The sequence below is a fragment of the Paroedura picta genome, chromosome 2 (genome assembly GCF_049243985.1).
Source record: "Paroedura picta isolate Pp20150507F chromosome 2, Ppicta_v3.0, whole genome shotgun sequence".
Lineage (NCBI taxonomy): Eukaryota > Metazoa > Chordata > Lepidosauria > Squamata > Gekkonidae > Paroedura > Paroedura picta.
The window spans coordinates 30,740,395-30,766,276 of record NC_135370.1 but is presented as its reverse complement, the minus strand read 5'-3'; the positions used below and the strand labels follow the sequence as shown (position 1 = coordinate 30,766,276).

General features: G+C 44.7%; 1 protein-coding gene across 8 annotated transcripts in view; it reads right to left on the bottom strand.

The window, feature by feature from the left end:
* The window catches only part of ZNF385B (zinc finger protein 385B), a 281,902-nt gene that overhangs the window by 122,165 nt on the left and 133,855 nt on the right, over nt 1-25,882 (bottom strand). The window lies entirely within an intron of this gene.

Genomic DNA, 25,882 nt, shown 5'->3' with positions numbered 1-25,882 from the left:
TAGGAATGCTTTAACAGTTAATAGTTTGGAAACCAAATTAAAGAAGTTTTCTTTTACCTTCGCTGTTTTTAAGTAATGACATTTCCAAGAGGAAATGTAAGGTCACCGTGCAGGTGCCGGATGTAGCAATTACCCACCCACCCCCTTTAAAGGGTGAACCCAGTCCTAGGTTTTGTTGTATTCCCTGCAGGCTAGATCCCCGCCATAGACTGTCACATCAATTTACCCAATTATTTTTTTCTCTTTAAAGTTTCAGAGTAACAGCCCTGAGGAGTAAACAGGAAATGATTGAATCTGTTTTTAAAAAATCTAGCATGCATATCCACAGCATCCAACTTCCTTGCAGATTAAATGTTTTGCGTAGGCCTTATTAATTTGCGTATAAGCCTTCCATGTGCGTGCAAACCACATTTATGCAGGCACTTGAATATACTCCTCTGATTTAACGACACATATTCTTTGTCTTCCTTTTGTCTTCAACTAATAAAGGTAAAGGTATCCCCTGTGCAAGCACTGGGTCATGTCTGACCCTTGGGGTGACGCCCTCTAGTGTTTTCATGGCAGACTCAATATGGGGTGGTTTGCCAGTCCCTTCCCCTGTCTATTACCATTTTACCTCCCAGCAGCAAGCTGGGTACTCATTTTACCGACCTCGGAAGGATGGAAGGCTGAGTCAACCTTGAGCTGGTTGCTGGGATTGAACTCCCAGCCTCATGGGCAGAGCTTTCAGACTCCATGTCTGCTGCCTTACCACTCTGTGCCACAAGAGGCTCATCTTCAACTAATAGTTCACTTCATATGCACAGCTGATATTCCACAAACGTCTTTAAAACAATTAGAGTGCTATCATGGAATCATAGAGTACGAAGGGTACATCAGGAGTCATCTAGTCCAACCCCTGGAGAATGCAGGAGATTCACAACTACCTGTCCACCAACAGTGAGCCCAATTCCATGCCCAGACGATGCCTCCTCAAATCAGAATCTCTGGCCAGTCTGGCCTGAAAGAAATTCACTTCCTGATCCCAACGTGGTGATTGGCATTTCCTTGGCATGCAAGAAAGGGCCACAAGAACCAAGCACCGACACAGTCCCTTCTGCCCACCTCCTCACAATCTGCCTAAGTTCACAGAATCTTCCAAACTAACCTGAAAATCTAAACAAAATCCCTCAATTGTACTTTACAGGACAATAAATGTTCTCTTAAACCAATGACCCCCCAATATGGCGCCAGCAATGAGTTCCCAGTGCCCATCCGCCCCTTCAACAAAGCACAGAGCCAGACCTAGCTTTCCTCCACCTCACTGGATTGGACAGTGCTTCAAAGAGACTGCAAGGAGCACCCGTTCAGAATATCACTGCAAGGAGCACCCATTCAGAAACTGTCTTGCAACCTCCCAACACTGGCCCCAGCATCCCATGACAGCCATTTTGTGATTTCCCTCCACATCAGCCATTTTGTGGCAGCATACAGAAGCAATTAATCCTAATAGCACATGTAGCATGTGCTATAGGATCTGTGATTCCAGGGCCCCCCCAGTGCTGTATGTTAAGGGGGCTTCACTTTGTGATTGTCCGGGGGTCTTCATACTTATTTAGTTTATTTATTTAATTAATTATACTTATATACTGTCAACCTTTGCAGCTCAGGGCAGTTTACAATGGAACTTTCATGAAAACAGTACAAGAACAAAAAATGGGCAATATGCATGTTATATTAGTACTGACCATGTGCATAGCTCCTTGAGGATTCGTGTGGACCACACGCTGCATAAGTGTGAAAGTCCGCTTAGATCAGCCTTTCTCAACCTTTTTACCATTGAGAAACCCCTGAAACATTATTCAGGCGAGTGCAGAATATGGTTGGGAAGCATAGATTCCCAGGCCCCTCCCCTTCTCATCCCTTCCAGGTCTGTCGCTGGCCATTTGGGAGAAGGGGCAGGTCAACATGACCACATACGGTCATATCATCCAATGTATGTTTTAACAGATTTTAAAAATATATAAAAATTAATTAACTCCCACCCATTCGGGAAACCCTTCCAGGCCTGTGAAGAAACCTCAGTGTTTCACAAAACCCTGGCCAGGGTTACATATACTGAGATGGAACATGGGTAGGGAGTTTTATTGTTTATTACCATAACTGTATAGTTTGATATGTCCACTGTAAAGATTTTATTACCGTCAATGCAATGTATGTTATTATACCACCACAAGTCTAGATGCACAAAGGGGCAGTTAATAAACTGAATATAAATAATAATAATCTTCAAACTGGACCTGGCAGCACCCTATCTCCCACCCCAATCTCAAAATATCAAATGTGCCTACAAGCTCAACGAAAGTCTTTTCTTAGAGCTTGAAGATTCTCTCACCACAGTATTTGGATTTTTCAGCAAAGCCATGTTCTCTGTTGTTCCTGGTTAATGTATGGATTATGTTACATATTTAAATTCTTATCTATCTATCTATCTATCTATCTATCTATCTATCTATCTATCTATCTATCTATCTATCTATCTATCTATCTATCTATCTATCTATCCATCCATCCATCCATCCATCCATCCATCCATCCATCCATCCATCCATCCATCCATCCATCCATCCATCCATCCATCCATCCATCCATCCATCCATCACTGGCGAAACAATCAGCATGAGAGATACTCTATCCAGTTTTCTCTGCTCAGGGCCCGGAGACGGACTACCACCCAGACCGAATTGTGCGAGATGGACCAATGGTCGCATTTAGTGTAAGGGAACTGGATATATCATCTTGAACACTAATAGATATATTTTTCCAGAAGTGTTCACAACAGATCAGCTCATCTTTAAGGTGGCACAAAATCTGTTGTCTTATTTTTGCCGCCACAAACAAGCATGACTCCACCCTCTGCCCCGGGAGCTAATTTCCAAAAGCGTGTCATAACTGAAGTAGTTTGTAGTTTATTTTCAAAAAACAGCTCTGAATCAGTCTGCAAAAAGATGCCTCTGCGACTTCCCAAATGTCAGAGGAAGCCGCACTCATTGTGAGGAGCGCAACCATTGTTGGCGATGAGAGCTCAGTCATTCCTTCATGAGTCTATTTTGATACGAGCGTCATCGAACCCCCTGAAAATATATTCCAACGTATCCCCTTGCAGTACTTACACGAAAACTTCACTTAGGAAAGTCTATTCTTCCTCTAAATGTCCTTGCTAGTTCTTTACAGCTGGCAGATAGGATTATAAAGAGCTTGCAAGGAACTTCTTGGCCAACTGTTTACAACCTGCATAGTTGTCAAAGTCAGCATTTCAAACGCCAGCGAGAGCAGTTCATTTATCCAGGCTGGCTGTCTTTTTTTCTTTTTAAGGATTCTCAAGGTGTCATCACACTTATTTCCTTACAGTATATGGGTTTTTATTTTGACACCTGCAGTTGTGACATCTGGCACTATTCACTTGTGTGTGTTTTTTTTCCAATCTTGTTCAATGTTTACAACCAGCTATCCCTAGATTCAGCAATGTGTTCATTACAACTGGCTCTTTGTCAAGCCTAAATTATATAAATTAAGGATTGGTTCTCACTATTTTCAGAAGATGCATGCTTGCTGCTGTCCACCTGTAATTTATGCCTATCAGGGAAAAGCATGGACATATTTATTTCTTGGGAAAATGTGATTCGCAAGTCTGCTAAAAACCAATTTGTTAAACTAGAACATTAGGTGGGATTCATCCCTTTGGTAGCAGAGAATGTACTCTTGAAATACACCCCTGGGGCACTGTATGTCTCAACACTCATTAACACCCCTGCTGACACCATTCTATTCCCATGAGGAAGGTCGTCAGTATTAAATTCCTGGCACTAGCAGTTAAAGCAGGGGTAAACTGCGGCCCTCCAGATGTCCATGGACTACAATTCCCATGAGCCCCTGCCAGTGTTTGCTGGACATCTGGAGGGCCGCAATATGACCACCCCTGAGTTAAAGGATCTCAGGGGCCTAAGCTGGGTAAAACTTTGGCCTGAGAGCTTGGCTAACTACACACTCTCGGCCTAACCAACCTCACAGGGTTGTGGTGAAGATAAAATGGAAGAGAGGAGAACTATGTAAGCCTCTCTAGGTCTCCAGTCAGGAGAATCAACTAACTCAATAACTAAAAACATAAAAACTTCACCAAGGCCTTTTCCACACCTGGAATTCGGTCTGAAGTCATCCAGCACCGATGTCATCCGGAAGCAGGAATTAGCCCAGACTAGATGAGCGCTGGGCCGGGCCAAATTCCAGGTACGTCAAATGATGCTGAGTCAAATGATCCACGTAAACCAGGGGTAGCAAACGCTGGCAGGGGCTCATGGGGATTGTAGTCCATGAACATCTGGAGGACCACAGGTTGACTATCCGTGACGTAAACAGAAAAGTTTAGAGCTGTTGTCTGTGATGAATTGGGGGGAATTAATTAACATGCCATGCAGATTTATGCTAATTTAAAACAACTATTGGCTGTTTGTCGATTTGCTGCTTGTTTCTAGATGCAGAACCTGGGGCTATTCCGTACATTTAAAAAATAGCATGATGATAGTGCCATGGTGTTTAGCTAAAAAATAGCGTGCCTCCAGCCATTCGTCACCTGGCTCTCTTGCTTTCCTCTGTTGCCTTCTTGTGCTTCTTGGCACTCTGCATGCCTGCTTGAAATGGTGGAAGAGAGCAACGCGCTTTACTCGCGACTCTCCTCCGCCTGTCAATCAAACCAGGCAGCCAGTCACCTTTCTCCATGCTTCAAAGGACACATGATGGCAGATAATTTTTTTAAAGTAAAACTTCTCTGTTGAGATGCCTATGCATCTTATCATAGATGCATAGTGCTTTTTTAATGCAACCCCTTTTGGAATCATGAAACTTGAAGCTTTTAAAAAGTAATCTCATTCACGATTTTTTTGGGGGGGGAGTTTAGAAAGGCATGCTTTCTGTTTTAACTGGGTGGGGATTTTTGTTTAATTTAACGCCTATTCGTTGCTCCAGGCAGTTTGCTTTAAAAAAAACGTCCCCGGGAGAAGGGAAGCAGGCGTAAGGGCAGGCACTGGAAGCAGAGATAGCACTATTTCAGCTCCACACATTTCATTGGTGAGTGGCTTTCTGATTGCTCTCTTCTGCTAGTGCTACATATTTTGGGGAATCCACTTTAAGCGATTCCCCAACTAGCGCTTTAAATAGAGGATGTAGCTGCTGGGACACTGGATGTTGATGACATCATGAGAAATGGCAAAAATATGACATCTGCAAATAGTAATCCATTAACTATATTTTTCGGGTGCGGAATGTCCCCTCGTCTTTCTCCTCCTGCTTACTTCTAACAGACCGGATTAAAAAAAAGAAAACCTCACCGTTTTCTTGTGCTTTTAATCAGTGGTCCCCAACCTGCGGGCCGCGGCCCGGTGCCGGGCCGCGAAGGCCATGGCGCCGGGCTGCGGCTCCCTCTCCCTGCCCCCCCGCAGTAAAAAACTTCCCAGGCCGCAAGCTTGCGGCCCGGGGAAGCTTCTTACTGCGGGAGGGCGGGGAGAGGGAATCAGGGCCGAGCCGCGCGGCCATGTGGGCGCGGCCCGCGGGTGCGGCCTGATGCGCGGGCGCAGCCCGCGGGCGCAGCACAGATATGGAGCAGCTTCTTCACACTCCACATTTATAAACAGATACAAAGAGTCCTCCAGTGTAATCCATGATGCCAGGCTGCCCCTAAAGGCACAAGAGCAAGTTCCTGTGAAAATGTTGGCAACACTAATTAAAAATTAGTCCATCACTCTTCAGAATAGTATACAACTTCACCTAAGATTGGTTTTCCATGCTGATGGGTCTAACTACACAACCACTGGCATGCTCTTGGAGTTTCATGCCCTGAACATTATTTCTAAATGTGAAGGGGTCTGATTCAGATTGCTTGTTGTTGTTGTTATGTGCGAAGTCGTGTCCGACCCATCGCGACCCCATGGACAATGATCCTCCAGGCCTTCCTGTCCTCTACCATTCCCCGGAGTCCATTTAAGCTTGCACCTACTGCTTCAGTGACTCCATCCAGCCACCTCATTCTCTGTCGTCCCCTTCTTCTTTTGCCCTCAATCGCTCCCAGCATTAGGCTCTTCTCCAGGGAGTCCTTCCTTCTCATGAGGTGGCCAAAGTATTTGAGTTTCATCTTCAGGATCTGGCCTTCTAAAGAGCAGTCAGGGCTGATCTCCTCTAGGACTGACCGGTTTGTTCGCCTTGCAGTCCAAGGGACTCGCAAGAGTCTTCTCCAGCACCAGAGTTCAAAAGCCTCAATTCTTTACGCTCGGCCTTCCTTATGGTCCAACTTTCGCAGCCATAGATTGCAACTGGGAATACCATAGCCTTGACTAAACGCACTTTTGTTGGCAGGGTGATGTCTCTGCTTTTTAGGATGCTGTCTAGATTTGCCATAGCTTTCCTCCCCAGGAGCAAGCGTCTTTTAATTTCTTTGCTGCAGTCCCCATCTGCAGTGATCTTGGAGCCCAGGAAAATAAAATCTGTCACTATCTCCATTTCTTCCCCTTCTATTTGCCAGGAATTGAGAGGGCCGGATGCCATGATCTTTGTTTTCTTGATGTTGAGTTTCAAGCCAACTTTTGCACTCTCCTCCTTCACCCGCATCAACAGGCTCTTTAGTTCCTCTTCACTTTCTGCCATTAGAGTGGTATCATCCTTTCGGCTTTGGCCCAGCCGCTTCATTCATTCTGGCGCTACTCGTACTAGCCGTCTGCTCATCCCCAGTAGCATATTGGACACCTTCCGACCTGAGGGGCTCATCTTCCAGCGTCATATCGTTATGCCTATTGGAACTGTCCATAGAGTTTTCATGGCAAAGATACTGGAGTGGTTTGCCATTTCCTTCTCCAGTGGATCACCTTTTGTCAGAGCTCTCAGCTATGACCTGTCCGTCTTGGGTGGCCCTGCACGGTATAGCTCATAGCTTCACTGAACTACGCAAGCCCCCTTGCCACAACAAGGCAGCGATCCTTGAAGGGGGTCAAGCTGACCATAGTTTCCAGGAAATAACATTGTCTAAATATATGCTGTAGCCTTGCTTTCCTGTTTTCATTGCCAAAGCAATACAGCCATTACAGCACAGATCCACTCCCAGAGCCTATGGAGGCCTATGTATCAGAAAGATGTTTTTCGCTGGCGTAGGACCTGGCGCTTAATTGTTTACATGCTCTTAAAGTTAAAAAAAAAATCCCCCCCCCGGGTGCAATTTCTGGCCGAAATTTCGGGCAGTGGCGAACAGGGGGCTGTATTGTGCTCGGAAACTTTACTGACAATTGCTTCTGGAGGGATTTCAGTTGAACAAGCATTGCTTATTCGTTGCTTTTGGGGGAAAAAATGGCGATCATGACGCCGGAAGTTCGGGTGCGAGAGTTTAGGGGGGGACATGCATGCTGCTGCTATATTGAGAACGTAAATATGTTTTTCGAATGTGTTGCAGGTTGTTCTCAAGAGTCTAGCTTTTTTTTAGAGCGAATCCACTTTTGTGGATTCCACGAAAAGCGTTACAACGAAGTGATTTTTGCTGGAGTGTTGCAGGAGGAGTGTTGCAGATTGTGTATGACGTCATGCGTAATGTTAAAAAAATAGTGTTACACAATGGTAAGACTTCAGCAACATTAACAATGTGCAGAATGACTATCAGATCTCTACCTTGTAGTCAGAGAAGAGGTATGGCACAAGAGAGAGGGACTGAGGTGAGACAGAGCCCCCCCCCCCCCGGCTTTGTCTGCAGTCTGCTGCTAAAGAATGCTTGTGGGTTCAACAGTTCCGGGACTGCTCACTGGGAGTCACAGCCTGTCTTTTTCCTTCCGAAACAAGTCCCAAACAGAGAAACAGCATTGGCCCCAGTGTGATGGCCCCAACTTTGGGACCCCCCGTGGTTGTTTTTTAAGATTAAGCTACACATCTGGTCACCCATTCACAAATTGCTTATTGACTGCACAAGCTGACCATTGTTGTTATTGTTGTTATGTGCGAAGTCGTGTCCGACCCATCGCGACCCCATGGACAATGATCCTCCAGGCCTTCCTGTCCTCTACCATTCCCCGGAGTCCATTTAAGTTTGCACCTACTGCTTCAGTGACTCCATCCAGCCACCTCATTCTCTGACGTCCCCTTCTTCTTTTGCCCTCGATCGCTCCCAGCATTAGGCTCTTCTCCAGGGAGTCCTTCCTTCTCATGAGGTGGCCAAAATATTTGAGTTTCATCTTCAGGATCTGGCCTTCTAAAGAGCAGTCAGGGCTGATCTCCTCTAGGACTGACCGGTTTGTTCGCCTTGCAGTCCAAGGGACTCGCAAGAGTCTTCTCCAGCACCAGAGTTCAAAAGCCTCAATTCTTTGACGCTCGGCCTTCCTTATGGTCCAACTTTCGCAGCCATACATTGCAACTGGGAATACCATAGCCTTGACTAAATACACTTTTGTTGGCAAGGTGATGTCTCTGCTTTTTAGGATGCTGTATAGATTTGCCATAGCTTTCCTCCCCAGGAGCAAGCGTCTTTTAATTTCTTTGCTGCAGTCCCCATCTGCAGTGATCTTGGAGCCCAGGAAAATAAAATCTGTCACTATCTCCATTTCTTCCTCATCTATTTGCCAGGAATTGAGAGGGCCGGATGCCATGATCTTTGTTTTCTTGATGTTGAGTTTCAAGCCAACTTTTGCACTCTCCTCCTTCACCCGCATCAACAGGCTCTTTAGTTCCTCTTCACTTTCTGCCATTAGAGTGGTATCATCTGCATATCTGAGGTTGTTGATATTTCTCCCTGCAATCTTGATCCCAATTTGTGACTCCTCTAATCCCGCATTTCTCATGATGTGCTCCGCATACAAGTTAAATAGGCAAGGCGACAGTATACAGCCTTGCCGAACTCCTTTCTCAATTTTGAACCAGTCAGTGATTCCATGTTCAGTTCTCACTGTTGCTTCTTGACCTGCATATAAATTTCTCAAGAGACAAATAAGATGCTCTGGTATTCCCATCTCTTTAAGAACTTGCCACAATTTGTTGTGCTCCACACAATCAAAGGCTTTAGCATAGTCAATGAAGCAGAAGTATACGTTCTTCTGGTACTCCCTAGCTTTCTCCATGATCCAGCGTATGTTGGCAATTTGATCTCTAGTTCCTCTGCCTCTTCGAAATCCTGCCTGTACGTCTGGAAGTTCTCGGTCCACATATTGCTGGAGCCTAGCTTGTAGGATTTTGAGCATAACTTTGCTAGCATGAGAAATTAGTGCAATGGTGCGGTAGTTTGAACATTCTTTGGCATTGCCCTTCTTTGGGATTGGAATGTAAACTGACCTTTTCCAATCCTGTGGCCATTGTTGAGTTTTCCAAATTTGCTGGCATATTGAGTGTAGCACTTTTACTGCATCGTCCTTTAAGATTTTGAATAGTTCAACTGGAATGCTGTCACTACCACTAGCTTTATTGTTGCTCAGACTTCCTAAGGCCCATTTGACTTCACATTCCAGGATGTCTGGCTCCAGGTCAGTAACTACCTCATTGTGGTCATCAGGGATGTTAAGCTCGCTCTTGTATAGTTGTTCTGTATAATTTTGCCACCTTTGTTTAATCTCTTCTGCTTCTGTGAGGTCCCTACCATTTTGGTCCCTTATCATACCCAACTTTGCATGAAACGTTCTCTTCATATCTCCAATTTTCTTGAAAAGATCTCTGGTCCTCCCCATTCTATTGTTTTCTTCTATTTGTTTGCACTGTTCATTTAAGAAGGCATTCTTATCTCTTCTAGCTTTTCTCTGGAATTCTGCATTCAATTGGGTGTATCTTTCTCTTTCTCCCTTGCCTTTCACTTCCCTTCTCTCCTTAGCTATTTGTAAAGCTTCCTCAGACAGCCATTTTGATTTCTTGCATTTCTTTTTCTTTGGGATGGTTTTAGTTGCTACCTCTTGTACAATATTGCGAACCTCCGTCCATAGTTCTTCAGGCACTCTATCTATCAGATCTAATTCCTTAAATCTATTTGTCACCTCTACTGTGTATTCTTCGGGGATATGATTTAGTTCATACCTGAGTGGCCTAGTGCTTTTCCCTACTTTCTTCAATTTAAGCCTAAATTTTGCAACAAGAAGCTCATGATCTGAACCACAATCAGCTCCTGGTCTTGTTTTTATTGACTGGATAGAACTTTTCCATCTTTGGCTGCAGAGCACATAGTCAATCTGATTTCTGTGTTGACCGTCTGGTGATGTCCATGTGTAGAGTCGTCTCTTGGGTTTTTGGAAAAGAGTGTTTGCTATGACCATTGTATTCTCTTGACAAAATTCTACCAGCCTGTGCCCTGCTTCATTTTGTACTCCAAGGCCAAACTTGCCTGTTATCCCGGTTATCTTTTGGCTTCCTACTTTAGCATTCCAATCCCCCATGATGATAAGCACATCATTTTTTGGCGTTGCTTCTAGAAGGTGTTGTAGGGCTTCATAGAACTGATCAACTTCATCCTCTTCAGCAGCAGTGGTTGGGGCATAGACCTGGATCACTGTGATGTTGAATGGTTTGCCTTGGATTCGAACTGAGATCATTCTGTCATTTTGGGGATTGTATCCCATGACTGCTTTTCCTACTCTCTTATTGATTATGAAGGCTACTCCATTTCTTCTGCGAGATTCTTGTCCACAGTAGTATATCTGATGGTCATCTGAATTAAATTCACCCATTCCTGTCCATTTTAGTTCACTGATTCCTAAAATGTCGATGTTCAGTCTTGTCATTTCTACTATATTGCTACTATAGATTGCTACTATAATGCAATTGGGAAAGGGGCTTAAACTTGGTATAGTGGTTAAGATTGGCAGATTCTAATCTGGCGAACCAGGTTTGATTCCCCACTCTTCCATACCCAGCCAGCTGGGTGACCTTGGGTTACATAGTTCTCTCAGACCCACTAACCTCACAGGGTGTCTGTTGTGGGGGGAGTAAGGATAGGCATTGTAAGCTGCTTTGAGACTCCTCTGGGTAAAAACCAACTCTTCATCGCTCTCTCTTCTTTCCTGAACCCAAACTGGCTTTGGGGAAGCTTCCATTTGCCTCACAGGGGCTAAACGTGTGCTAGAGCTGCCATTTTGGGATTGTGAATTTTCAGGAGATTTTGCAGTGGCGCCTGAGAAGGGTGGGTTTTAGAGAAGGGATATAATGCCATAATGGGATATAATGCCATAAAGTAAACCTTCCAAAGCAACCATTTTCTCCAGGGGAACTGGTTTCTTTTACCTGGAGAGTTTACCTGGTTTCTTTTACCAGGTGTAATTCCAGAAGATCTCCATTCACCACCAGAAGACTTGTTACCCTAATGTGCGCTGTCGGGTTAGAAGCAAATTTCCCCAATGAGGCAAACAGTTGTTCCTTTCAAACATTTCAGGTTGGAAGAAGGTCATATGGGGGGAAGCTTAAACCCACTGTCCCCACCATTCTGATCTGAATCAGGCCCCTTTGTGTTTGGGAATTAAGTTCCAAACATGGAACTTGCAGGGCATGTTTGCTGAAAGGACCCAGGGATTAATTGAGGAACAATGTAAGGCATATGTTAGTAGAAGCGTGCCTGTCATTGGGTGTCAGGACAACCGATGGCTGCCATTTTATGTGAACTGGACAAAAAAATTCATTCCACACATTGTCTAATCCAGCTGTCCCCAACCCCCGGTCTGATGACCAGTACCGGTTCATGGATCAGTCAGTACCGGACCGCGGCTCCTCCTCGTCCTCCTCCCCAGCTGCTGCCTCGGGGGCTGCCCTGCCACTCTACAGGGGCGCAGGCGGCAATGTCCCTCAGCAAAAGACTACCATCCCCCCCCCTCGGGCCTCAGTAAAATTGTCAAGCATTGACCGGTCCCCGATGATAAAAAGGTTGGGGACCACTGGTCTAATCCACACGAGTCAGAAAGCACACTGATCAAGAAGAAGAGTTGGTTATTACTTTTCACTGTCTGAAGGAGTCTCAAAGCAGATTACAATCTCCTTCTCTTCCTCTCCCCACAATAGGCACCCTGTGAGGTGGGTGAAGCTGAGAAAACTCTCGGTCAGAACAACAGTATCAGGGCTGTGATGAGCACAAGGTCATCAAGCTGGCTGTGTGTGGAGGAGGAACATGGAATCAAATCCAGCTTGCCAGGGTTAGAAGCCATAATCACTACACTCTCATGGAGCGCATCATGGAGGCTGGGCAGGATGCAGGATTGGCAGGTTCCCAGTTTGAGTGATTATGACTACACAGGCCTGAAGTTAGGCCCTGAATCTATAAAGAACTCCCAGATACTTAACCTATTGAATATTTTCCTTCAGTGGTTACTTCCACTTTGGACCGTTCTGATACTGATACCTCTGGTTTCAGATGTTGCTTACTTGAGATTATGGGCCCAATATTAGCACATTTATCTTTTAAGCAGTGTAGTCCTGAGCACAGTTATGCTGTTCTAAGCCCAGGGCCATCAAGGAACTGAGAAAGGTCTAACTCTGCTTAGGATCATGGCATTCAATATTTAGAATACTACTACTAATAAGAATATTAATACTAATAATTAATACTATATTAACACTAATAATTAATACTATATTAATACTAACAATTAATACTACTACTAATAATAATAAAGTCTCTATCTTTCCACAAGCCATGCACATTCTCGACTTCTTAACCTCACTAGGCAGCCACCAAATTCCCCGTGCCAATCTCAGCCCCCTGATTATATCTGAACGGAGGAGGTTGTACAAACATAGGATTCCATTTTTAAAAAATAAAAAGAAGCTATTGGTGACTGTGCAGTGGCAACGAAAACAAACCAAAGGCAGTTCTATCACAGTACCAGAAGTTCTGCATTTAGAATTCCAAATGTTCCCCTTTGTTATTATCACCCAAGGGAGTGCCACTTCTGACCTCAAATCGGTTCACAGAGCAGCTCTTTACCTCACTCGAACAAAGGTACACACAACACAGAGTGTATTAAATGAATTACTGACTTCCCTTGCAACCGATTGGGAGAAGCTGGAAAATTAGTGACTGCTAGCCCTGGTAACTGCTCAGATGCTCTTTCAGCGTGGTGTAGTGGCTAGGAGTGCGGACTTCTAATCTGGCGAGCTGGGTTTGATTCCCTGCTCCTCCCCCACATGCAGCCAGCTTGGGCTCACCACGGCACTGATAAAACTGTTCTGACCGAGCAGTAATATCAGGGCTCTCTCAGCCTCCCCTCCCTCACAGGGTGTCTGTTGTGGGGAGAGGAAAGGGAAGGTGACTGTAAGCCACTTTGAGACTCCGGGTAGAGAAAAGTGGCATATAAGAACCAACTCTTCTTCTTCTTCAGTAATCTCAGGGCTCTCTCAGCCTCACCCACCTCACAGGGCGTATGTTGCGGGGAGAGGACAGGGAAGGCGACTGTAAGCCGCTCTGAGACTCCTTCGGGTTGAGAAAAGAGGCATATAAGAACCAACTCTTCTTTTTGTAGAAGTATCAAGGTTTGGTTTTGTGAAAGCACTGCTGAGTTTACTGCAATGGCCTCAGGCCCCATGTGCTAAAACTTGCTAGAAAAATCTTGTAGGAGATCAAACAAGCAGACACCCCAATTTGGCAAGTTATTTCCCTGTGACACAATTCTCTGAAATGTTGTTAACACTGACCAAAAGAAGGCAAAAGCTCCAGCTTGCACGCTAAATTGACCATTTGTTGCCTGCCTTAGTTATAGGATTATAGCTCACGACACTGTTTAGGCATCAGATGTGAAACTAGGTATCTAGCCATGAATAATTGCTTCATCTCACCATAGCGCTTTTGTGATCCTTGGTGCTAGGAGACAGCAGGCGAGCGATAAGACTCAGCAAATCCTGCTCCTTGACATCACCCGCAACTTAGCTCTAATTACAGTTCAGGAGAAAGTCTGCAACTTGACTCCAGAATGGGGACAGCCTACAAGGTGACATAACCACACTAAAGCCTGACAGGATAGGTTTTCCTATTGTTCCTCCAAACAAATTCAAGTGTGCTGGAAACCCTGCTTTCACCTTCCCCTCAGTTCTAAGCTCTTCACTTGTAATACATTGGTCAGGGGGTGATTTTGAGTTACTGCCTGCTTTAAGAAGTCTAGAAGGGCGGGAGGGCCTGCAAAACGGAGCTCTTCCGCCAGGTTTATGGTTGAGGTCGGCGTGGCGAGGAAGATCTGATGGAGCCCCCCCCTCCTCCAGACAGTAAGCATTCGCTATGTTATCTACGCTCCCTCCTCCCACTCCTGTACTAGGTTTCTGAGGGGGTTAGTGGGTTGCAGACCGCCACGGTTTTTAAAAGTTTTTGGGAGTCTGTTTATTGTACATGGATGGACGTCCAGAATTGTTTTAATGGGATTTTAATGGGGCATTTAATATGAGCAGTTGTAACCTGCCACGAACCAGTTTGGGAATGGTGGGCAATAAGTCTAAACAATAAATAAATAAACGTGAAAGCAAGTTCCTGATGAAACCACAAGAAATAACTATCAAGATAATTCTTCTGCCGCTCAACTGTTACTGCTCTTCATCAGTTCTCCAATTTTTTTTTTTAATCAGTTCTCCTCACAGGGGAGAGCGAAATGTGTGTTAGGTAACCCCGATGAACATGTACCCTAAACTAAACATGCCCCTAAACTAAGGTGTTTTGGAGGGACATCACTTTTGGAGGGACATCTGGGGGTACCTGGCAAATTGTACTCATGTTGAAATTAAAAAATATATATATTACAATACTATTTTTGCGTTCTATGAAACTTTTTGTTGCTTCATATAGACCAAATGTTTAATCAAGAACCTCCCCGGTCAATGGTGTCCCGCTTTACCAATGTTAAAATCTTACCCTGAAGACTGACTACTTGGAGGGTGAATAATTTTCCTAATAGATCAGAAAGAACGGGAATGGTTTGTAACCCAGAGTTGTGTGGGAGGCAGGGGTGGCAAAACTTACTCCCTGCCGCAGACTGTGCTGACTCCTAAGTCAAGACCTAGATAAACCGAGTACCTTTTATTTGTATCTAAGAATCTGATTGGTTTTCATTGCTTTAATAGATAGACAGATATGTGAAACACAAGCTAGGTTTGGGGGAACCTCAGATCAACTCGTGTTTAATGTGCAACCCGTATGTATGGGGGTCAAAACAGGCTCACAAACACAGTGTGGGGGTAGGAGGGGCTTCATCATTCCTTCTTTTTTAATGCTATGAGCTTTTGTTAGTAGAAATGGCTGGGGGGGTGGCTGTTGGTCTTACTGATGGTTCAATGTGTCTTTTCGTCATTTAGAACAGGGGTAGTCAACCTGTGGTCCTCCAGATGTCCATGGACTACAATTCCCATGAGCCCCTGCCAGCGTTTGCTGGCAGGGGCTCATGGGAATTGTAGTCCATGGACATCTGGAGGACCACAGGTTGACTATCCCTGATTTAGATTACCATGTGAATCAACAGGAAAGTCCCACATCCGGTTTATTGGTCACTAGAGGGAGTGATAAGAGACAGAATCCCGAATGCGACGTCTACATATATGGCTAAGTGGCAGTCTGTCAATTTGGCAAGCAGGGAGAGCTCATAGCTCAGTGCCTTCCCGCTCATATTGTCTCACGGCCACAGGGAGAAGGGAGCTACTCAGCCTCTTCCTCTACTCGACCCCTGAACACAGAATGGAAACCACCAACGAAGGCCCCAGAGGTGTTTCAGAATGGTTAGAGCAGCCTTTCTCAACTTTTTTTTACTGTCGAGAAGCTCCTAAAACATTCTTCAGAGTTAAAAAAAAAACCCAGATGTGGCACAATCCTGCAGAATTTGGGAAGCACCCGGGGCCCTGCCCCTTCCCACCTCTTCCAGGCCAATCACTGGCCATTTGGGGAGGTGGGATGCGCAGGTCGACGTGACCATATATGGTCATATTACCCAATAAATGTCTAACAAATTTTAAAAATATATTAAAAAGTAATTAATTCCCACCCACTTAGGAAATCCTTCCAGGGCTTTCAAGAAACCCCTGGGTTTCATGAATTCCTTGTTGAGAAAGCCTGGGTTAGAGAGAAGGACTAAGATCTAGGAGAGCTGGGTTCAATTCCCCACAGTGCCAAGACTGTTGCTCAGTCTTCCCTATGCCTTGGTCTTCCTCACAGGTTTCTTGTGAGAATAAAAGAGGAGGGGGGCAATGACATCCTTGGAGTATAAGGGGAATAAATATATTATTGCCCTGATAACTAAGGGTAGACCGATCTTGGGAGATAAGCAGGGTCAGCCTTGACTAGTTTTTGGACGGGAGACATGCAAGAAACAACAAAGTCATGATGCTAAGCCATCAAACCACTCTGAATATATCTTGCCTTGAATACCCTGCGGGATTGCCGTAAGACAGCTGTTCCGGACAAGCTAGATAAAATAGATAAGCTCAGGATAATGACCGAGTGGGGTTCAAGGCTGTGCGCAATGAGAGGGGTTGAGGGTTTAACCCTCCCCAAAAGATGAAATAAAAGAAATAATACAAAAAGCTACCCATTGACTCAATGAAAACCTACTGGCAGTGGTATGAGCCAGAAAAATAACAGAAAAAGAGTATAAGGATTCAAGAAAAAGTGAGAAAGAACTAATTAGAAGTTTCAGGAAGGTTCTGAAATGTATTGTAATGCTGTTTCCCCCCACCCCTTTAAAAATACTGTGCATTGACCTGGTAAGGCTCATTGTAGCGTAGAAGAGTAACAACCGACTGTACACTTCTAGCATCTCTGTACACAAGGAAGCAGCTAAGGGCTTTTTCGTTCTTAAGCAGAGTACTGAAGTTTACTTAATTACTTCAAGAGCAATTAATACTGGAACGCATGCTCAAGAAGCATTCACTGTGAACTTGTAAAGAACCCATTTGAGTGTTGCGGGTCTTGAAATTTATTAGACAGGGGAGGTGCTAAATAGGCTGAAGATGAATTGGTAATATAACCTGCTGACAACAAAAAGGAGCAGGAGTGCACATCTGCTTTGTTTTGTAACATAACTAACGTTTTACGGGTCTTTCGCGGCTACACCCTCCTGAGATACATACTGAGCCGAAGATATTAAGACAGACCGGGTGGTGCATATATGTGTGTTTGTGTTTAAAAAAAATGGTTAAGAGCGGCAGATTCTTCCCTTTTTTTTTGTAACTCTAGATATTTAATTCATTTGAAGGTTAGTCAGAGGCTGTCCCCCCCCCCCCCGGAGTGGTGTGATCGTGGTTAGGAAGCATAGCTGTATATTCACCCACCTGGCACCTCACCCATTCCCACCCCCTCCAGGCCCACCATTGGCCATGTTGGGTCAATATGACCCATTATGGTCATAGAATCATAGAATCACAGAATCATAGAGTTGGAAGGGGCCATACAGGCCATCTAGTCCAACCCCCTGCTCTACGCAGGATCATATCACCCGATAAATGTTTAACAAATTTTAAATACTTAAAAAATGAATTAACTCCCACCCGTTCAGGAAACCCTTCCAGGGCCGTCAAGAAACCCAGACTGAGAAAGCCTGATTTAGATTGCCACTTCACAGCATGCTGTTTTGCAAAGCACCAGGCCTGTGGGTGGTGCTAAAAAAAGGGGGGAAAGTGAGTTAGTTATTCGCAAGCCCATGATCGTGCCCTGATGGAATTACTTACTCTTTTGACTGGCTCTTTCTCCACGTCTCTTCTGTACAGTGATGCCCTTAACTGCTTGACTCGCTACTTTTTTTTGTTGTAATCAATTTTTCCGGCCCTTTCTTCTGTTCGTTTCCTTTCTGCGGGCACACGGATATGTTCACAAAGCCTGCTCCTGAAGAAATGTACTTTTGTTGGGAAACAGCTCAAGCCACAATGGATTTGGTGTTTTCAAAAAGGTATTATAAGGTCCTTTGTCATAATAATAGATATGGGAATGTTTCTGAGCTCTGGCAGAAAAGTACAAACCGCTATTACTTACAGCACCCCACGAAGGGCATATTCCATCCAAGAAAACTCACAGATGCTCAGTCTGGAGATCAGAACAAGGTAGCATTGCCTCTTCCAGAACAGCTTTGTATAATAATTCCAGGTATTTTGAGGTTAAAAAAGATGGGAAGAAGGAGAGCAAAATATATTTCATTGATTCTAAATAGCACTCCTCACAGGTCGAGAAATGGTCCAACTATTCTAATGTATCCAGCATCTTATTTAGTACCAAATCAACATTCAAGATAGCCCATTAACTCACTCACTCACTCACTCACTCACTCACTCACTCACTCACTCACTCACTCACTCACTCACTCACTCGCCTACCTTTTACCCTGCCATTCCCCAAAAGGGCTCGGAGCAGCTTTTGATAATAATTGAATACAAAGTAACAATCTGTTCCACATTATATATTTCTAAGAAGGCCTTGGAGAAGGAGTGATGGCTTAAGTGCCACTCAGCGCTTAACACCCACTCAGGGTGGCTGTCCCATCCCTGAGTGCCTCCTCTGGCCTGCCTGTCCAGCAGCCAGCCAATCGCCTTCTGTCCCTCACCCCTGACTACCCCCTCCTCCTTCCACTTCCCTCCGAGGCTCAGAGGCTGCAGATTCCTGTTATGTGAGAGCTGCCCCTGCTGGTGAGTTCCCTTCCCAAGGGCTCCCAGCCTGCAGCCTTTCCAGGTCCTGGGGGGAGGAAGAGGCCATCCACCGAGTTCTTCTACCCCTACCCCTCGCCTATCTAGGCAACGGGCTTGGCCCCTAGTTAAATATAATGCAGTTAAAACCTAGCTTTAAAATCTAGTCCAGTTGAAAACCCATGGCCACCTCTTCTTATAAGTTATTAACATGGATTTCTGTCAGGTGAGGGCACATGGAGTTGCCAGTGGGTGGAATTTCGGGCAGGGAGGCCATCTTCTCGATGCTAACTCTGGCCTCCACACTGCAGAACTGGTTAAAGTTCCGCTGGGCCTGGATGTCATCTGGCAGAGCCTTCCACCACATCAGGGCCAGGGCCAAAAACACCCTGGCTCTGGTTGAGGCCAATTTCACCTCAGTTACTGAGGTGGAAAGCAGACTTTACTGGAGACAGATTTCTTGCTCCCCAGTAGAAGGTTGTAAAACACAAATTGTGTGACATGAGGTCGCTGTGCCCAGAATTTCCCTTCCCTTCCACAAGTGGCAGTCAAAGAACTGAAGCAAAGGAGGAGAAACCCAGAGCTCTGCAGCATCCTACCATACTGTTTGTTTTACTACACAGCCCACCAAGGGCATAGGCGGAAGAGAATAACAAAAGTAACATAGGTTTCACTAGCTGTCATGTTTATTTGCAGAGATGGTCGAACTGTGGCTCTTCAGATGTCCACGACCTACAAATTCCCATGAGCCCTCCATGTGCTGGCAGGGGCTCATGGGAATTGTAGTCCATGGTCATCTGGAGAGCCACAGCTTGGCTACTCTTGGTTTATTGGCAATAAATGCATTTGTACATAGCCACAGGCCTTTACAAAATATAAGAGACAGGTTTATAAACAATAAAATAGAATAAAATGAACTGTAAAATCCATGAAATTTAAGACCATAGAACTATGAAACAGCATGCAAAAATAGAGATGCAAGAATATTAAGAGCCTGTTTTAACGGTGACAACGTTGTCCCTTATTTTCCTAGCAGCCAAAGCAAACAAGGAAGTTTTATGTGTGACATTGTCAACACAGTCAGATAAAAGATAGATTATCTTTTCAGCAACCGATCTTGGCTTATTGTCAACCGGGGTCACACCTGCAAGATACAACAGAAGTTCATAGAATCATAAAGAAGAAGAAGACGAAGAAGAAGAAGAAGAGTATGCTGCTTTTCTCTACCCGAAGGAGGCTCAAAACGACTTATAGTCACCTTCCCTTTCCTCTCCCCACAACAGACACCCTGTGAGGTGGGTGAGGCTGAGAGAGCCCTGATATCACTGCTCAGTCAGAACATTTCATCAGTGTTGTGGCGAGCCCTAGGTCACCCAGCTGGCTACATGTGGGGGAGTGCAGAATCGAACCCGGCATGCCAGATTAGAAGTGCACACTCCTAACCATTACACCAAACTGGCTCTCAGTTGGAAGAGACCTCCAGGATCATCTAGTCCAACCCCCTGCAGAATGCAGGAACCTCACATCTACTTGCCCACCCAATCACCTCAATTTCATCAAGTTGAAAGTTAAGAAATACTGATCAGCAACAATTATAGCAGCTCTGATTTATTTTTCTCTGTTAGCAGCAGAGAAAAACATGTTTACCTACTACTCGTGCTCAATTTGTACAAAAAACACCACCTGAAATATTGATAACATCTTATCACAATGCTAATTGGCCCACCGATGCTCAAAGGATCGATATGCCTCTTCTTCAGCAGGTTGATAGCCAACAAAATCAACGTTAACAGCTTTCTTATTTATGAACAATTGAAAGCCATGATCGTAGACATTTAAAATTTATGCCATTGCTGCTACAGTAGATTTTAATTTAAAAGTCTTTAACGGCTAATACACCCCATCGTTTCATTGCCCAAATGGGGATTCTTTATTGCACGATTTACTGAAGAGTCAATAACATAAAGCAATATCTAATGATGCATTCATGACTTGATTCATTAGCACATCAACAACAACGCAGCAGCAGAGGTGTCTGGGAAAACAGCATGGAGGTGTCACTAGCATTTCAAATTAATATCGTTGATACATTTTATCAACATGATGTGTTGTTTACTAACGAGGAAGCTTCAATGTCATCATGATGCACGTGAGACCAGGAGAGAAAGACCCCCATGTAGAATACCACTCAGCTTAAGTGCACAGACACAAAAAGGAGAATTAGTCTTTATACTCTGCTTTTCACTACCCGAAGGAGTCTTAAATTGGCTTTGGTTGATGGTTTCTTTCATTAGCCTTCACCAAAAGCCTGGTGGGAAAGCTGCCTTTTGCAGGCCCTGAGGAATTTTAGCTCTGGCAGAACCCTGATGTCATCTGGGAGCTCATTCCACGAGGTGGGGCCAAGACCAAAAAAGCCCTGGCTCTGTTCGATGACAGGTGAACTTCTCTAGGGCCAGGGATCACCAGTATGCTGATGTTGGTAGAGTGTACTGCTTTTTTTTGGGGGGGGGCATAGGTAGAGAGGTGGTTTCTCAAATACTCAGGGCCCAGACCACGTATGAAGTTGAAGGTGATTATCAGAACCTTAAGCCTGATCCGGTAGTCAACTGGTAGCCGGTGCAGCTGTTGGTGTATGGGCCGTATATGGGCCCTCCAAGGTGTTCCTGTAAGGACCCTGGCTGCTGCATTCTGCACCAGTTGAAGTTTCCGGATCAGGGATAAGGGTAGGCCTGCACAGAGCAAATTGCAGAAATAAAACCTAGAGGTGACTATTGCCTGGATCACTGTGGCTAGGTATTCTGGGGCCAGGTAGGGTACTAGTAGGGTACTAGGCTTGGTGGAAGAACTCTAGCCGTGCTACTCTTATGACCTGCTCCTCCATGGAGAGGGAGGTGTCAAAGGTCGTACCCAGGTTCCTGGTTGAGCATGCAACTCACAGTTGTACCACATCTAGGTTGCGCAGTCACACTTCGTCACCTGGGCCTTACCTACCAAACCACAGGACCTCCATCTTTGAAGGATTAAGCTTCAGAGGGCTCTGCTTGAGCCAGCTTGTCACTGCTTCCAGACGTCTTATAACTGGAGGGGAATCCCAGGTTTTGATAAAGCAGTAACGCAGCTATGGTGGCAGTGGAAAGCGCCACCAAGTCACAGCTGACTTATGGCAACCCAGTAGGGTTCTCAAGGCAAGAGACATTCAAAGGGAGTTTGCCATGCCGGACATCTGTATAGCGACTGTGAACTTCCTTGGTTGTCTTCCATTTAAATATTAACCAGGGCTGACCCATCTTGGCTTACCAAGATCTAAATTAATACATTGGGATAACCTAGTAGGTGGAAGAACTAGTCCATTAAAAATAACGCTTTAGAAGGCCAAGATCATTTGTCTGTGATACTTTGAAGACCACAAAGAGTTGGCTTTTATACCCTGCTTTTCACAAGAGTCTCAAAGCAGCTTACGATCGCCTTCCCTTCCTCTCCCCACATCATATACCCTGTGAGGTAGGTGCCTCTGAGAGAGCTCTGACAGGACTGCTTAGCCTGAATTGCTGTAACAGGACTGTACCTGGCCCAGTATCACCCAGCTGGGTGCATATGGAGGAGCAGGGAATTAACCCAGCTTTCCAGATTAGAAGCTGCCACTCTTAACCACTACACCAAGCTGGTTCTCAGCTTAGTTTTCTCAAATGACTGTGGTTTTCACAGAACAGACATCCGGTATTGTCTGTTTCATACAGAGCTTCATAAGCTGTCTAAGGCACCTTCATCTTTTATTATTCACTTATTTGGTTATCCCAATGTATTCATTCTGATTTGTTCACCACATTCTCCTTGTTCATCGTTTAGCTTCCGAGATGTGATCGCATTGGCCTAGCGGGATGGAAGTCCTCTTGACATTTAAATGAGTGAAGAAGAGGCCATTATAAAATTGATGAAACCTGTGTATACCGGGGGTAGTCAACCTGTGGTCCTCCAGATGTCCATGGACTACAATTCCCATGAGCCCCTGCCAGCAAATGCTCATGGGAATTGTAGTCCATGGACATCTGGAGGACCACAGGTTGACTACCCCTGCTGTATACAATCAAGGAGAACAAAGCTCCACAATAAGGGGAAGGGGGTTTGAAGAGTAATCGCTGGCACCATAATAGGGAAGTTGGAAATATGCCCCCGTGTTCATCTCTACAATGTTGAAGGGTATGACTTTTCCCTCAATGAAATCCTAGTTGTCTGGATTTGTCTAGTCATGGGACTGATTTAACACTCTCCAAATGCCACAAAGCATGTGGCACGCACTAGGCAGGCGTTCTCCTCTTCCTGCTACTCATGAACGTTATGAGTTTATTAGACGCTGGCGTCTCGTTACGAGTCAGGAGCAAATTGGAAAGAGATGAAAGACGAGTGAAAATACTTAGCATGCTGGGTAGCCTGACTGAGAAGGGGAGAGTCAAAGTGAACGATGTATTCCCCGACTAAGTGATCATTCAGTGGGGACAATACACAAATATTTTATGAGTCTCTCCTCTGTGCCCCCGGAATAATAAAAAGAAAGGGAAAGGGAACTAGGAATATAGTTTAAAAAGGCAATTATATTAAAACGATATGAAAAAAGTTAGTGGACAAGCTGATTAATAGCAGAAGGGTGTCCTATTGCAATGTAAAATCAAAGAAAAGAACTAAGAAAGAAAGAACGGAACCCATTATTTACCATTACTTGGAGCATTAACATACAGCCTAGGTAAAATAATAATTGAGATCATTGGGAAAGCCAATACTAAGACCAGGCTCCCAGCTCCCAGCATGCGCCCAGGGGCCTACTGATGAGGTTGTGTATTAAGGGGGTTTTAAGGAGGACGGAGACTTGGATCATGATGCTATTTGTCTGTTGCATGGGGGTTTTAGGGGCTTTATATCGTATTTTTACAGTTTTATTGTAAACTGCCACAAGAAGGTACTCCCAAGAGTGGAAGTATATAAATTAAAATATAAATAACTATAAATAAATAAAATAAGAAATTAATGTCTTAACAGATGACTTAATGCAGGCTTTCTCAACTAGGGTTTCGTGAAACCCTGAGGTTTCTTGATAGCTCTGGAAGGGTTTCCTGAATGGACTGGAGTTAATTAATTTTGAATATGTTTGTTAAACATTTATTGGGTGATACAACCATATATGGTCATGTCAACCTGCCCCCCCCCCAAATGGCCAATGATGGGCCTGGAGGGGGTGGAAGGGGAGGGCCCTTGGATAGACATGCACACAGCTATGCTTCCCAACCATATTCCGCACGATCCTGCCACTTCTGGGGTTTCTCAAAGCCTGAAGAATGTTTCAGGGGTTTCTTAACAGCAAAAAAAAGTTGAGAAAGGCTGCCTTAATGTTTGCACTTAGCTGAGCAACAACAAATACCTGCAGAATACACAATGACTGAATTTAACCATCTGAATCCTGTTGGTTTTACTGGGAATAAACCCATTTAAATCCAAGTATTGCAGCTTATCTAGTCGATGAATCACAGTCCCTTAAAGGCACATTTCAAAAAAGAAACCCAGGGGGAACGGTTATTATCTTCAGACTATCGGTTTGTGACACAGTTCTATAGCAGAAGCAGACCAAAAAAATGAGGATGCATTTGGAATGGGAAAATGTTAATTCTAGAGCATGTGACTACTTCAGACATATTTCCTTTCAAGTAAATCTCACTGATTACGATGGAACTGATCTCTAAATTAGTCTATTGCGGGTTACAGCTTGAGTAAGTACATGCTAAATGCAGATCTGCCATACCACTGGCTCAGTGACGCAGGGCATACAAGGGAAACCATGTGGATCAGTGAAGTCCAGCACAGCCACTGGATCTGAACAGGCTCGAAGGAGGACAAAATTTCTCCTGATCCTTAAGCAGACTTGTTCCAAAGCAATTTTCCTATTCTTCCAACAAAACACCACCACAAGTAAATGTGCTTAGGGCCAGTGTGTTGAAGACTGCCTTTAAAAGGGTTGTTCATACTGGCCAAATAACCTTTCTTTTTACTGCAGTACAGTCTAAAATGACTTTAACAATCACAGCAATAGTTTTTACGAGCAATTCTACCATTTCCTTCATCTAAGCGCAGCACTCTCACCACTAGCTCAGGCCACTGATGCAAAAGACCCTCACAAGCAGGCACTGCCCTGACTGCTCTTAGCAGAACAGAAGCGGGGGATACAATCCGTTGGACTATTCTGAGGATTATGGGATCGATACGATCAAAAGCCGTGAGGGGACGGTGACCGTAAAAGGGGAGGGGATTCAGCAAGATTGAGGAGAAAAGCCGGCAGGACACAACTAATTGTGTTTCCACGACTGAAACAGATTTTATTAAAGTGGTTATGTGAGGTGGGGGGTTCTGAAAAGTTAGCTCACCAAACACTACAATCCCTAGTCCGGTCAAAGATATGTGAACTGCCCTGAACTGCAAGGGAGGGAGGTATAAAAACAGAAGGAAGGAAGGAAGGAAGGAAGGAAGGAAGGAAGGAAGGAAGGAAGGAAGGAAGGAAGGAAGGAAGGAAGGAAGGAAGGAAGGAAGGAAGGAAGGAAGGAAGGAAGGAAGATTCTAGTGGAAGAAGGAGAATTGGTTTTTATACCCCGCTTTTCACTGCCTGGAGGAGTCTCAAAATGACTTACAAACACCTTCTCCTCTTCCCTCCACAACAGACACCCTGTGAGGTAGGTGGGGCTGAGAAAGCCTTGACAGAACTGCTGTGCGAGCAGCCCTAACAGGACTGCGATGAGCTCAAGGTCTGGCTGCATGTGGAGGAGCGGGGCATCAAACCCGTCTCAGCAAATTAGAAGACACCACTCTTAACCACTACACCCCACTGTACATATCAAATAAAGGTGCTGATCACTGAAGAGCCTAACAATAAGTTAACATTTATTCTACAAATGAATTTAGCATTAATGACTGGTTCTCACAGAAAATAGTTCACAACTAAATTTATTGAGCAGCGACAGCGGCACAGGTTCCAATCATAGAATCAAAGAATCATAGAGTTGGAAGGGGCCATACAGGGCATCTGGTCCAACCCCCTGCTCAACGCAGGATCAGCCCTAAGCATCCTAAAGCATCCAAGAAAAGTGTGTATCCAACCTTTGCTTGAAGACTGCCAGTGATTATTATACTTTGCCTGCTCTAATTATTTCTCCCAGATCACCCCACAAAACAAACTGAATTAGGAAACAACATTCACCCTCAGAAATGCTCAAGGAACACAACTCACCTCCAACGCTACCTCCCC